The 13,784-nt window shown below is 40.3% G+C and overlaps 1 pseudogene; it reads right to left on the reverse strand.

Annotated features, from left to right (window-relative positions):
- Positions 1 to 1,624: 1,624 nt before the first annotated feature.
- Positions 1,625 to 13,784, reverse strand: part of LOC116800185 — a 16,079-nt pseudogene continuing 3,919 nt past the window's right edge.

The raw sequence follows: 13,784 nt of genomic DNA on the forward strand, positions 1-13,784 counted from the left end.
TCGGCGATCATTGAAGCTGCAAGGCAGGCTACACCAAGTTGGTCTCACGGCCATAAGGAGGCCTGCCATTTTAAGCTTGGAGGCTAGGGACTTGCTTAGCCACAAAAGACGCCTCAGAAGACAATACACCGCGACAGGAGATCCTAGCATTTACCAGCAATATTCATACTCCGACGCTCAGACACGCCCTATACCTTACCGCATAAGGTAATGATGCAACTAAAGGCTTTCCAGCCAAAAAAAAACCCTGGTTACTATGGCATAGACAACCGAACTGCGAAATTTCTATCACGCAAAGGAGTGCTTGCTCTTGTGAAAATATTTAATGCTATGCTAAGATTAGGTAATTTTCCCAGGCAATGAAAACGTGCGCGCATTGTAATGATCCCCAAAGCTGGAAAGTCACCAACACAGATCGACTCATATCGCCCGATAATCCTGCTACCAACTTTCTCCAAAGTTTTTGAGAGAATTTTGCTTACCCGCTTGATGGAACTGCCGGAGGTAGGTAACACATCCCACAAGAACTAGCTTTGAACAGTCGGCGAATTTTTGGACGTGAAACAAGCGTTTGATAAGGTGTGGCATGAAGGTCGGCTATATAAGATCAAAGATCTCCTCCGAGCAGCCTATTATGCCATCCTCAGCTCCTTCATCGCTGATCGGCCCTTCGATGTTGCTGTACGAAACTGTCGGTCAAGCCTGGAACACATTCATGCAGGGGTTTCACAGGGAAGTGTGCTTGGACCCTTCCCGTATACCCTGTACACTGCTGACATGCCAACTCCCGTCAACGACACCGATGAAGCCTCCCCTGCTCAGCTGCTCCTGGCCACCTACACTGATGACACCGCCATGCTTGCGTCGCACTCATCCTTTCAATTCAGCCCAATGCAGTTCAGGAATGGCTGCTGCAATCGAGCGATGGACTGGTAAATGGGACAAATCCATTACATTCACTAAGTCGGCCTGTGTCACATTTACCCTGCGACCTCAAACATGCCTAGGTCTTCTCTTTGACGGAAATACCATTGACCACGTCTCATCCCACTGCTACTTCGGAGTTGACCTTGATGGACGCTGAGTTGAAAAGCCCATATCACGGCAGTTAGAGCCAAATCCTCATGGAAGCTGAAAAAGCTGGACAGGCTTTTCCACTCAAGCAACCTCCATATGGCAGTTAAGGCTCCCTTAATAAAAGCCATATTAGGTCCAACACTGACCTACGCAATCCAAGTGTGGAGTGTGCCTCCGGGACTCAGCTCAATGGGCTTGGAGTAATACAATCGCGAGCGGCATGACATGCATCTGGGCTACCCTAGTATGTGAGCAACCGAGTCATCGAAAAGGATTTAAAAGTTGTCCCACTGGGAGACCAAATTAACTTCCACAGCAGCCGATATGCCGACAGACTTAGCGCCCACCCGAACTATTTGGCGAATCTTTCCCCCTATTTTACATTTGTATACATTATAGTTAAGGAACAGTATCCATAATATTATCTTTTAAGCAACACATTAAGTTCATAAGTTCAGAATAATAAGAGATTTCAAAAAAAAAAAAAACATTCTTCGTGTTGATTCTGTATGAGTATGAACACAAGAAATCAAAATGCACTTTACAATTTTATATTCAATGCTTATATTTATGTCTTCATGTTTTAAAAAATCAAGTAATTATACCACCCAAGACCTAACATTAATTTAGTTTAATCTAGATAACGACAAAAAATTTAATTCACTGGTAAGCATAATTATTATTTGATACCCAATCTGCCACCGAAATGCTCTTCTGTGGAAGCGTTTTCAAAAAAAAAAACAACAAGCCAACAGTGTATAACAAAATACACGGAAAAAATTAATCAGCATTACCAAGGAACCTTGCGTTAAAATTATTCGGATAATCTTGCAGTTCAAGATTACTCGTGGTTGAAAACGGATGTGGCCCACCTAAAAAATCATAAGTAAGAGCTGTCCCAAATGCAAGCTAAATTGGTAAATTCTTGTTTAATATGCCTCTTCACCTTCACAGAGAAGGAATTCTTTGAGTTGCGCATTTGAAGTCAGGGACGCAATCTTCTGATTGCTGGCCGTTAAGAGAGGCGTGTTGGCGAGGTGTGTTGCTGTCGGCAGTTGGAGTTGGTGTCTTAAGCGGTGTCGCCGTAGGCGAAGTTTGTGCCGAACAGAGAGTTGCACACTTTCACGGCCACGTTGCGACGGGCGATCTTCTTGGATCTGCCGTGAGCGTGGAATTCCTGGTTGTCCACCGTGATTCCCAGATGCTGCATGCCGTTGGTCTTGTCGCCAGATGACCCGTAGTCCACGTAGCTGAGTCCTGGTCGCATCTGCAGGGAAATTGATTACTGACAGTGAATATAGTGAGGTGGGCTGTAGATGGCAAACGAAGCCAGATTCAACATGGGCAGATCATCATCCGGTGCATCGGCCTCATCCTCGTTAGTGTCTATTGGCTCCGCACCTAACTCCACCTGGTGAATACGGGGAGGGGGGGGCTTAGGCGTCATCTTCGCAATTATAAAATCGCGCTAAGCCTTCTCGCAGGCCGCGTTCTTGGCTGTCATCTTTGAGGTACCCTTGCCCTCGTACTGATTGGAGTTCACAGTGACAACGGCCGTGAATCCCCCGTCGGTATTGCTGTCGATGGTGAAATCGCTGATGGTCACGCCCTTAACCTCGTTGAGGGCCATCAGAGCGTTCTTGGGGAGCATGGACTTGCGCAGCTGGCGGTTCTGTCGCAGCTTCTTGTCCCGAGTGCGTTCTACGATCGAGTTAAAAGACATATATGTTATTGTATAAATGTTAAGTAATTTCCAGTCTGTCCTTTTATAAGAACTCTAGTGATTCGTGTGTGTGTGAGATAAAAGTCTGGGAAAACTGATCACCAAAGAATTCCACGCTTACCAGACGACTTCTTGCGCTTTTGGAAGATCTTTTTAAATGGGATCTTGCCCCCGATGCAGCTGGCACTGGTACTGGCACTGGTATTGTCCTCTATAATGTCGACGGACGGTTCATCGTCGACAGAGATCGGCTCCTCCTTGATGATAACTGGCAAGGCCAGCTTCGAGGCGATGGCGTCCGCATCCGGATTTTGCTGTTGGACGGACGAGTTCGGCACTTGAACGGGGACAGGAGTCGATGCCTGCTGAACAGCCACCGGAGTGGCCGGTGTCGGATATGAAGCCACCGGAGGAGACTGCTGCTCCTGGACATTGGCGGCCTGCAACGGCATTTGGATCAAAGGCTTGACGGTGGCATTGGGATTCTGCGTTTGCGAAAGAGTTAACCGATTAGTTAGCAAAGGCAACGGGCTGGTCCAGTGGGTCGACAGAAAAGCGACTCGCTGGCCAACGGAAACCATCAAGTCGTCAAGTTACCCGGAAGCGTCAGGGTGGTCGGCTGGTCAACTTAAAACCATAGTTCAGGAAATAGCCATGGCCATTCCTGCGACCCAAGTGCCCCGAAACGAAGCTCTGCACCAGCGGAGCCACCTGCCCAGCGACTGTGGATCTAGGGTAGGGTAACAATTCCCTCATTCATTTTAAGGGGTTAAAAACACCAAAGTCCGATTAACAAATAAATGCAGTCTTATGGTGAGTTAATTTTTCGCTAATGTATTCTGTTGCAGCGAGGTTCGAGAAAATCAAATTCTAATTCTAATACAATTTTCTCCGATATGCAAAAATAGAGTAATTTTTAATGACTAGTGCTCTATAAGTTACAAAATTCTAAAATAAGTTAAATTTTTTCTTTCTATTTTAGTAAGAAACAAATCAAACACGAATTCATTTTGGACTTGGAATAGTATAGTTATGGGGATCCTTCGGTCATCGGCTGAGCTCATGGTCGTCGGCTCGTTTCGGGCACATTCGGTGGAGTGAATAGGCATTGCTATCTGACGCAAAACTAATAATTTTAGTTACAATTTCGGGTGAATCCATTTTCAGTAGCCATAAAAGTTAGCGATAACCGCAAGTCCAGCATGAATCTATCGTAGTGCTGGCCATCTCTAGCTGTTCGAAAGGACGAGCGGAGTGGAATGAGTGCAATGACCAAATGGGTGGGATACAAATGCAATGGAATTCGGACAACGATCTGCAGTGCAGACTCTGCACTTTCGATTAACCCGCTTTTAGTGGCTATTGCAAATGAGTTCACAATTGTAATGAATACACACTTTCACTTTGTGCACTGCAAATTATAGAAATAAAATCGAAAACTTTGTTATTTCACAATCAAATATGGATGAGTCCAACAATGGTTTTTGTTTTCGTGATCTATTTTCACTAGGGACACATCTCTTCACAGGGGAGTTTAAACTCACACTCCTGCACACACTTGGAAAAAATGCAGATTCTTACGTAAATGCCTCCAAAGACAAATGGCTTGTTGTTTGCCGCGAGTGGACGAAGATTTCCCTCCATCTTGATTTTTTCGTTTTTGTAATTTAATTTTTCACTGTTCAAATCACAGAGATAAGCTTGCTGCGCTGATGGGAAAAACCTAAATAGGGATGTAATGCATATATCAGAATATATGTAAATATATCGATATTTGTTTCACATATTTTGAAAATCGATTCTTGTATTAAATATATTAGAGACATTTCACACTGGCCATAGTAATATAACCAAGTGAAGGGATAGAAAGACGGCGGAAAATGAGCGCAGACAACTGATTTTTTTCTAAAATAATTAACAATAATATAAAAATAACACGAAGATGCCTATTTTGAAGAAAAATTAATGCGAAAATTAAAAATTGCAACAGTATTTCTGTATTTCTTAAGAAATTTATAGCTTTTAGAGCGTGTGCATGTTAATTCCCTCAATTTTTTGTGACTGACTTACATTTGAATATAGTAAAAGAATAGTCTAAAACTCAAACCATAACCGCAACAAAATTATTAATTTAACGCACAAAATTTTTGTTATGATCGTGGTTTATTTTTTGACCACAAATGTATAGTACTTTTGAAATATTTAAGCTGAAGACACTGTGCACACACGACGAGTTAGAAAATGGCAATGCAATAACGTATTAAATCGTTTTCATGACTTGCAAACACAATTTGGCAGTCCGCCGCGTGGGCAAAATCTATAAGGTTCTAATCAACGAAAAACAGAAAAGGTGTTCACACTGTTTTAACAAGAGTTTTGCGTTTCCTCAACCACAGCAATAGGAAAGTATGCGAATTTATGAAAATGAACACCGAATTAAGTGAATTAACTATCTGGGTTGGGATTAATCGCCCATTTTTTTAATATTTGTCATATATTAAACAAATATTATTATTCGTCAAAGTAAGGTAAGTTACCTGTAACTCAGATAGTGGTAGTTCGATGGAGAATTTTCGACATTCTTTTTGCACATCTATAGAAAGTGCCAAGAGAAATAATTTTCAGAAAAAAATGGTAACATTTTTGAAAAGGGTTGGCATGGCAGTTTTGGACAAACTTGCTGCATCAACTGCTCTAGAATCTGGAGCATAAGTCTCAACGCCCTGACTTTTTATAGTTCCTCAGATCTAGAAATTCATACGGACGGAAATGGACAGATCGCGGATTTTATTATTTTACGAAAATTGAAGCAGTATTGAAGCGCTGCATAGGCATACAGGCTTAGCCCAACTAGCCTTTAAGGTTCGCGAGGACAAAAGACCATGGGACAGCACGACTCGTTTTGTGATCCTGGACTACAGAGAACTCAATACACACATATATACACTACATCACTACACTAAACTACAGATCTATGTTTAAATTTAGTCTTCGACTAGCTCTTGTCGAACGCGGTTGTAAAAATTGAACGCTGCGATCGTTATCTTCTGTTCTCTCTGAGAACATTTTGGTGTACATTAGATATTTTCTGTTTTCTTCTTTAATTGTGATATTCGCAAAGGACTACAATCAAACGTTCAAGTGATGCAATTGGTGATGCTGAAGCATCTGCCGTTGAAAAAATGCGTACTAAAAGGAATAAACCACTAGTGGAGCGCCAGAACGAACGGGGCTCCAAGCAATTTACAAATTATTTTCGTCCACTACAAACTTTAGACGATGATAATGATAATAAACCTATTGAAACGGACACACTTGATGAAATAATAGTCAAACCACCTCCTATAACATTAATTAAACAAAATACAAAATTTGTACACGAGCTAATGGCTAAAATTAAAACTGATGATTACTTTATTAAAACCATCTCAATTGGAATTAAAATATTTTTACCAAATATGGACTGTTTCAATGCAGCTTGTAACCAACTCAAGGAACATAACTGTGAGTTCTACACGTACGATACTAGATCAAACAAGCCATACAAAGCCATTTTATCCGGGCTGGATAAACTACCAATTGAAACTGTCAAATCCATGCTACAAAACCTAGGATTACAATGCACCGAAGTCAAAATTGTGGAAAAGAAAACTAAGTCTGATCATGAATTATTACTGTACATTGTTTATTTCGTAAACAAAAGTATCACAGTAAAGGAACTGCGCAAAAACTTTATGTATGTCAACCACACTAAAGTACGCTGGGAGTATAAAGTGAAATTGCAGAATAAAATTACTCAATGCTACAATTGCCAACTATTTGGACATGGATCAAATAATTGTTCAGTTAAAACATCATGTGCCCATTGTGCTGGATCACACCAGACTGCCGTATGTATGGACGTAAACAACAAAAAATGCGCTAACTGTAAAGGCGACCATCCATCGACAGAACTGACATGCCCATGCCGAATTTCTTATCTCAATTTACTTTCCAAACGCTCATCACAACGCATTGGAAGAAATAACTTGGAAGCTCATGGAATGAGGAATTCTAAGCAACACATCGCTCCATCTGCTCTCTTTGGAAATCAACCCCAGATCTCATTGCCTACTCAAACTAAGAGAGTGCAACAACTCAACTTTGGTAGCTATAGTAATGCACTCACCAATATTCATACTTTGCCTAATCCCAAAGCAAATATCACAAATGAAACTAATCTCTTTTCATATGAAGAGATAAATTCTCTTTTGTCTGAATTAATAACAAGACTTAATGAATGCTCCAATAAGGGAGAGCAATTTCAAGTAATTTCTCAGTTAGCGATTAAGTATGTTTACACAAACAAATAATTTTATTGATAATTTGAATATTATGGCATGGAATGCTCGTGCCGTTAGAAACAAACGTATAGAACTGATCAAGTTCTTAGAAAATAATCACATTCACATAGCACTTATAAATGAAACGTGGCTGACTCATAGTGACCGTTTTAATATACCCGAATACACTATATACAGAAATGACAGGAAGGAAAGTAGGGGAGGCGGCGTTGCCATTGCAGTTAGTAACACATTGATACATGAACAAATACCCTGCATTAAAAGTCATGTTATTGAAAATGTAGGTATACAAATCAACACTGACTCTAATTCCAGACTAAAAATTTACTCTATTTACTTTGCTGGAAATACTTCAAAATGTATTCCTAGCTCATGTGATTTATCTTGGGACCATAATCATTTAAAAAGTTTGTATAGATCTGATCTCCTTAAGATCTCACAAATAAATGGAAATTTTCTAATTTGCGGGGACTTCAACTCGCGCCACAGAGCATGGAAGTGTACCCGAGCCAATGGTTGGGGCAAAATTCTCAATGAACTTTCAGATCTGGGAAAATTCAGTATTTTGTACCCTACGCAACCCACATATATTCCGCATAACCATAAAGCAAAAGCATCAACATTGGACCTATGCCTCACTAATATCCCTAACCAGCTGGCTAATCCAGCAGTAATGCAAGAGCTTTCCTCTGATCACCTACCAGTGGTTATTAAATACTCTACAAATTTTATGCGCAATGTAAAAACATATCCGATTTTGGGAAGGGCAAATTGGGCGCTTTTTAAGAGAATTATAAATGAAAGGCTGATGGTTGAAGAGGTGGTTGTCAACTGCTCACAGATATCGACTTTGGATATTGATAATTTAATCGGCTCTTTCACTAGAGTAATCAATTATGCCTTTCTTAAAGCAGTCCCTCATAAACCTATACATCACTCCAAGCTTACACTCCCTGTACATATAACTGAATTATTTAAAACAAGAAATATTATCCAAAGACAATGGTTTAGGTCACGTCATCCATTATTAAAATCAAGATGTGATCATTTAAATTACATCATACGAAAAGAGCTTTTCATTTATAATAATGCAAAATGGAACAATAAACTTCAAAAGCTGGATAAATGCAGCAAACCCTTTTGGAATATAACCAAAGCAATTAAAAAAAGAAAACAAATTGTTCCGTGTCTAAGTAAAGCTGATGAAATATACGCTTCTGGAAAAGAAAAGCGAATATTCTTGCTGATGTCTTTCAACTGAAGCATAATCTGACACATTCATATTCAAACCAAAATACAATTGACCAAGTCAAAATATCTTTACAATCTATAGCTGAAACCCCAAACAACATCGCAGAAATTTGTAGAGTCACTTATCCAGAGGTTTTTTCAATTGTAAAAGCTCTCCATACTAGAAAATCTCCTGGAATTGATGGAATACCTAATATATCCTTGAAAAACCTTCCTACAAGCGCCATTAATCATATTGTTAACATTGCCAATCACTGTCTTCAGGCAGGCTATTTCCCACGGGATTGGAGGATAGCAAAAATAGTTCCAATTCTCAAACCAGGAAAACCTCCTGATAACCCTGAAAGCTACCGACCAATAAGCCTATTAAGCGGTTTGTCCAAGATTCTGGAAAAATTAATTAAATTGAGATTGGTGAAATTTTTGGACATACACAACACACTACCAACGGTACAGTATGGTTTTAGAAATGGTCTAAATACCATACTGCCGACCTTAAAACTAAGAAATTATATTAAAGAAAGTATCCAATCCAAACAATCTGTAGGGCTGGTTACACTTGATATTGAGGCTGCATTTGATACTGTATGGCATGACGGACTGTTGCACAAACTAAAGATGATTGGAACTCCCATATACCTCATTAAAATAGTTCAAAATTTTTTGACACATCGATACTTTAGCGTTAATTTGGACAGTAGTCAATCTGCTAGACGAATTTTAAATGCAGGTGTGCCACAGGGTTCTGTCTTAGGACCTACATTGTTTAATATTTTTACACACGATATTCCACAAGCTACAAACTGTGTACTTTCACTGTTTGCTGACGACGCCGCTGTCTACAGTGCTGGTTTCTCGTACAGCGAGATAAATCAATCCATGCAGAGTTACTTAAATGAATTAGACATATATTACAAAAAATGGAAAATTAAAATTAACCCTAATAAAACGAATGCTATATTTTTTACAAAAAGAAGGAAACCTCGTTATCTTCCTGATAGACAGTTGCGAATACTAGACTCTCCAATACAATGGGTTGACAACATTCGATATTTGGGTATAATTTTTGATAAAAAACTAACATTTAAATACCACATCAACAACACAATTATGAAAGTTAATAAAATTATTTGCACACTGTACCCTCTAATAAATCGTAAATCTAAATTATCAATATCCAATAAGATCATAATTTTTAAAACAATTTTTAATCCAATATTAATGTATGGGTCACCTGTTTGGGGTAGATGTGCTCAAACTCATATCAAAAAACTTCAAATATGCCAAAACAAGCTGTTAAAATTAATAATGAACTTACCTTATTACACAAACACTAAGTACCTACATATAAAAGTAGGTGTACAAAAAGTTCAACAAAAAATACAATATTAACAATCTTTTGTTTCAAGTCTTAGTTTTTTTAAGTTAGTTGTAAGTCAATTAAGGTTTTTCTTCTCCCTTGTTTTCCTTAATAAATAATAAATATTGTTATACAAAAAACTAAAAACAGGTCAACTAGACATAATTAATAAATATTTCAGATGAAAGCCTTAGCTAAACACTGTAAATACCTAATTATACCATTAGCTTTAATGAAATGTACATATATATATAAGGATAAAGCACAAATAAATTAAATTAAATTAAAAAATGTTTAAATTGGGATATCTGAAATAAAATGGTAAAATTTTTTAACTGAGATCCACCCAAATAAAACGCCTCTAAGAGAAGGAATTGAACAACATTGTAGTGTAGCACATATTTTAACAACATTCTTAACGAGAAAACTTAGACAGCATTTTTAATATAATTGTTTTTTACGCGTTTCCACATGTGCACATATACACATGTGACAATTTGAATTTTAAATTAAATAAGAAGAAAGGCATTTTTTTTAAATAAAAAGACATGAAATAACTTTAAATTTTTCGAACTACAATTACGCTTAATGCGCGTGCGCATTTAAAACAATTTAAAATGCAGTGTTCACTAATTAGTTTAAACTCGAAAATGTTTTGATATAATTGAGTAATTGAAATTCTACGGGAAACAACAACGAAAAGAAAGAGGTTTGTGGGTCGGAAACCAGAATACCCAACTAGCACGGACCAAACCGTGCTGCGATACACTGACAAAATTTCGTCAGAAACACACTCTCCTCCCGGACAAACTTCAGGGTCAATGGCTTTACCCTACATTCTACCAACCATCCGGATGACAGACAACACGAGGGGGCGCCGATCCTTGCTAGATCAAATATCTCTCATCGCCACTCTATCTCAAAATCATATCCAGGAAGTAACTATTCAGCTGACTGCAAGCAGAGGAAAACTTTAATGTTGCCTTAATATACTGCCCTCCGACACTTAGATGGACAGATGCCATTGCTGGGCAGTTCATCACACACAATGGAGAAGCCACATGCTACCCCACCGTGCAACTGCCCTTCCAAGTGCCATATATTTTGGGATCTCCAAAAGGCTTTAGACAGCAACTAATCAGGGTGAAAGTGCTGACAGAACTGTTATGTGACCATCATCTGCCATTGATTGAAGACGCCCAATCATTTAGAAGTGTTAAAAAAATGCTGTCTCCACAAGCGAGAATTCGGATCGTTAAAGAACACATCGAGGCTACTGTAGAACTCAACATTTCCATTGACACTTTGCAGTAGGCTGGAAGCGTACGTCGACTACTTCACATCGGCGATCATTGAAGCTGCAAGGCAGGCTACACCAAGTTGGTCTCACGGCCATAAGGAGGCCTGCCATTTTAAGCTTGGAGGCTAGGGACTTGCTTAGCCACAAAAGACGCCTCAGAAGACAATACACCGCGGACAGGAGATCCTAGCATTTACCAGCAATATTCATACTCCGACGCTCAGACACGCCCTATACCTTACCGCATAGGTTAATGATGCAACTAAAGCTTTCCAGCCAAAAAAAAACCCGTTACTATGGCATAGACAACCGAACTGCGAAATTTCTATCACGCAAAGGAGTGCTTGCTCTTGTGAAAATATTTAATGCTATGCTAAGATTAGTAATTTTCCCAGCAATGAAAACGTGCGCGCATGTAATGATCCCCAAAGCTGGAAAGTCACCAACACAGATCGACTCATATCGCCCTAAATCCTCTACCAACTTTCTCCAAAGTTTTTGAGAAATTTTGCTACCCGCTTGATGGAACTGCCGGAGTAGTAACACATCCCACAAGAACTAGCTTTGAACATCGGGAATTTTGACGTGAAACAAGCGTTTGATAAGTTGGCATGAAGTCTGCTATATAAAATCAAGACTCTCCTCGCAGCACCTATTATGCCATCCTCAGCTCCTTCATCCTGATCGGCCCTTCGATGTTGCTTACAAAACTGTCGTCAAGCCTGGAACACATTCATGCAGGGTTTCACAGGAAGTGTGCTTGGACCCTTCCCGTATACCCTGTACACTGCTGACATGCCAACTCCCGTCAACGACACCGATGAAGCCTCCCCTGCTCAGCTGCTCCTGCCACCTACACTGATACACCGCCAGCTTGCGTCGCACTCATCCTTTCAATTCAGCCCAATGCAGTTCAGGAATGGCTGCATGCAATCGAGCGATGACTGGTAAATGGACAAATCCATTACATTCACTAAGTGCCTGTGTCACATTTACCCTGCGACCTCAAACATGCCTAGGTCTTCTCTTTGACGGAAATACCATTGACCACGTCTCATCCCACTGCTACTTCGGAGTTGACCTTGATGGACGCTGAGTTGAAAAGCCCATATCAGGCAGTTAAGCCAAATCCTCATGAAGCTGAAAAAGCTGGACAGGCTTTCCACTCAAGCAACCTCCATATGTGCAGTTAAGGCTCCCTTAATAAAAGCCATATTAGGTCCAACACTGACCTACGCAATCCAAGTGTGAGTGTGCCTCCGGGACTCAGCTCAATGGGCTTGGAGTAATACAATCGCGAGCGGCATGACATGCATCTGGCTACCCTAGTATGTGAGCAACCGAGTCATCGAAAAGGATTAAAAGTTGTCCCACTGGAACCAAATTAACTTCCACAGCAGCCGATATGCCGACAGACTTAGCGCCCACCGAACTATTTGGCGAATCTTTCCCCCTATTTTACATTTATACATTATAGTTAAGAACAGTATCCATAATATTATCTTTAAGCAACACATTAAGTTCATAAGTTCAGAATAAAAGATTTCAAAAAAAAAAAAAACATCTTCGTGTTGATCTGTATGAGTATGAACACAAAAATCAAAATGCACTTTACAATTTATATTCAATGCTTATATTATTCTTCATGTTTAAAAAATCAAGTAATTATACCACCCAAGACCTAACATTAATTAGTTAATCTAGATAACGACAAAAAAATTTAATTCACTGGTAAGCATAATTATTATTGAACCCAATCTGCACCGAAATGCCTTCTGTGGAATTTCAAAAAAAAAACAACAACCAACATGTATAAACAAATACACGGAAAAAATTAATCAGCATTACCAAGGAACCTTGCGTTAAAATTATTCGGATAATCTTGCAGTTCAAGATTACTCGTGTTGAAAACGATGTGCCACCAAAAATCATAAGTAAGACTGTCCCAAATGCAAGCTAAATTGGTAAATTCTTGTTAATATGCCTCTCACCTTCACAGAGAAGGAATTCTTTGAGTTGCGCATTGAATCAGGACGCAATCTTCATGCATGCCGTTAAGAGAGGCGTGTGCGAGTGTGTTGCTGTCGGCAGTTGGAGTTGGTGTCTTAAGCGTGTCGCGTAGGCGAAGTTTGTGCCGAACAGGAGAGTTGCACACTTTCACGCGCCACGTTGCGACGTCGCGATCTCTTGGATCTGCGTGAGCGTGGAATTCCTGTTGTCCACCGTGATTCCAGATGGCATGCCGTTGGTCTTTGTCGCCAATGACCGTAGTCCACGTAGCTGAGTCCTGTCGCATCTGCAGGAAATTATTACTACAGTGAATATAGTGAGGTGGGCGGCCTACAATGCAAAGAATGGTCCCGTGTGCATGAGTCTCCCAGCCAGAGGTAGCTCCGACGCACTGGCGGCTTCTTGGCTCCTTCGGCGCCGCGGGAACTGGATTCCGGCATCCCCTCCGCCTGCGGGCAGCATTGGCCGAAGGGTGCAGTCGTACGACATAGCCCTCGCGCTCCCACTCCGCGAAACAGCTTGTAGATGGCAAACGAAGCCAGATTCAACATGGCAGATCATCATCCGTGCATCCCTCATCCTCGTTAGTGTCTATTGGCTCCGCACCAACAACTCCACCTGTGAATACGGGAGGCTTAGGCGTCATCTTCGCAATTATAAAATCGCGCCAAGCCTTCTCGCAGGCCCTTCTGGCTGTCATCTTTGAGTACCCTTGCCCTC

This window comes from Drosophila sechellia, chromosome X, assembly GCF_004382195.2.
Source record: "Drosophila sechellia strain sech25 chromosome X, ASM438219v1, whole genome shotgun sequence".
NCBI lineage: Eukaryota > Metazoa > Arthropoda > Insecta > Diptera > Drosophilidae > Drosophila > Drosophila sechellia.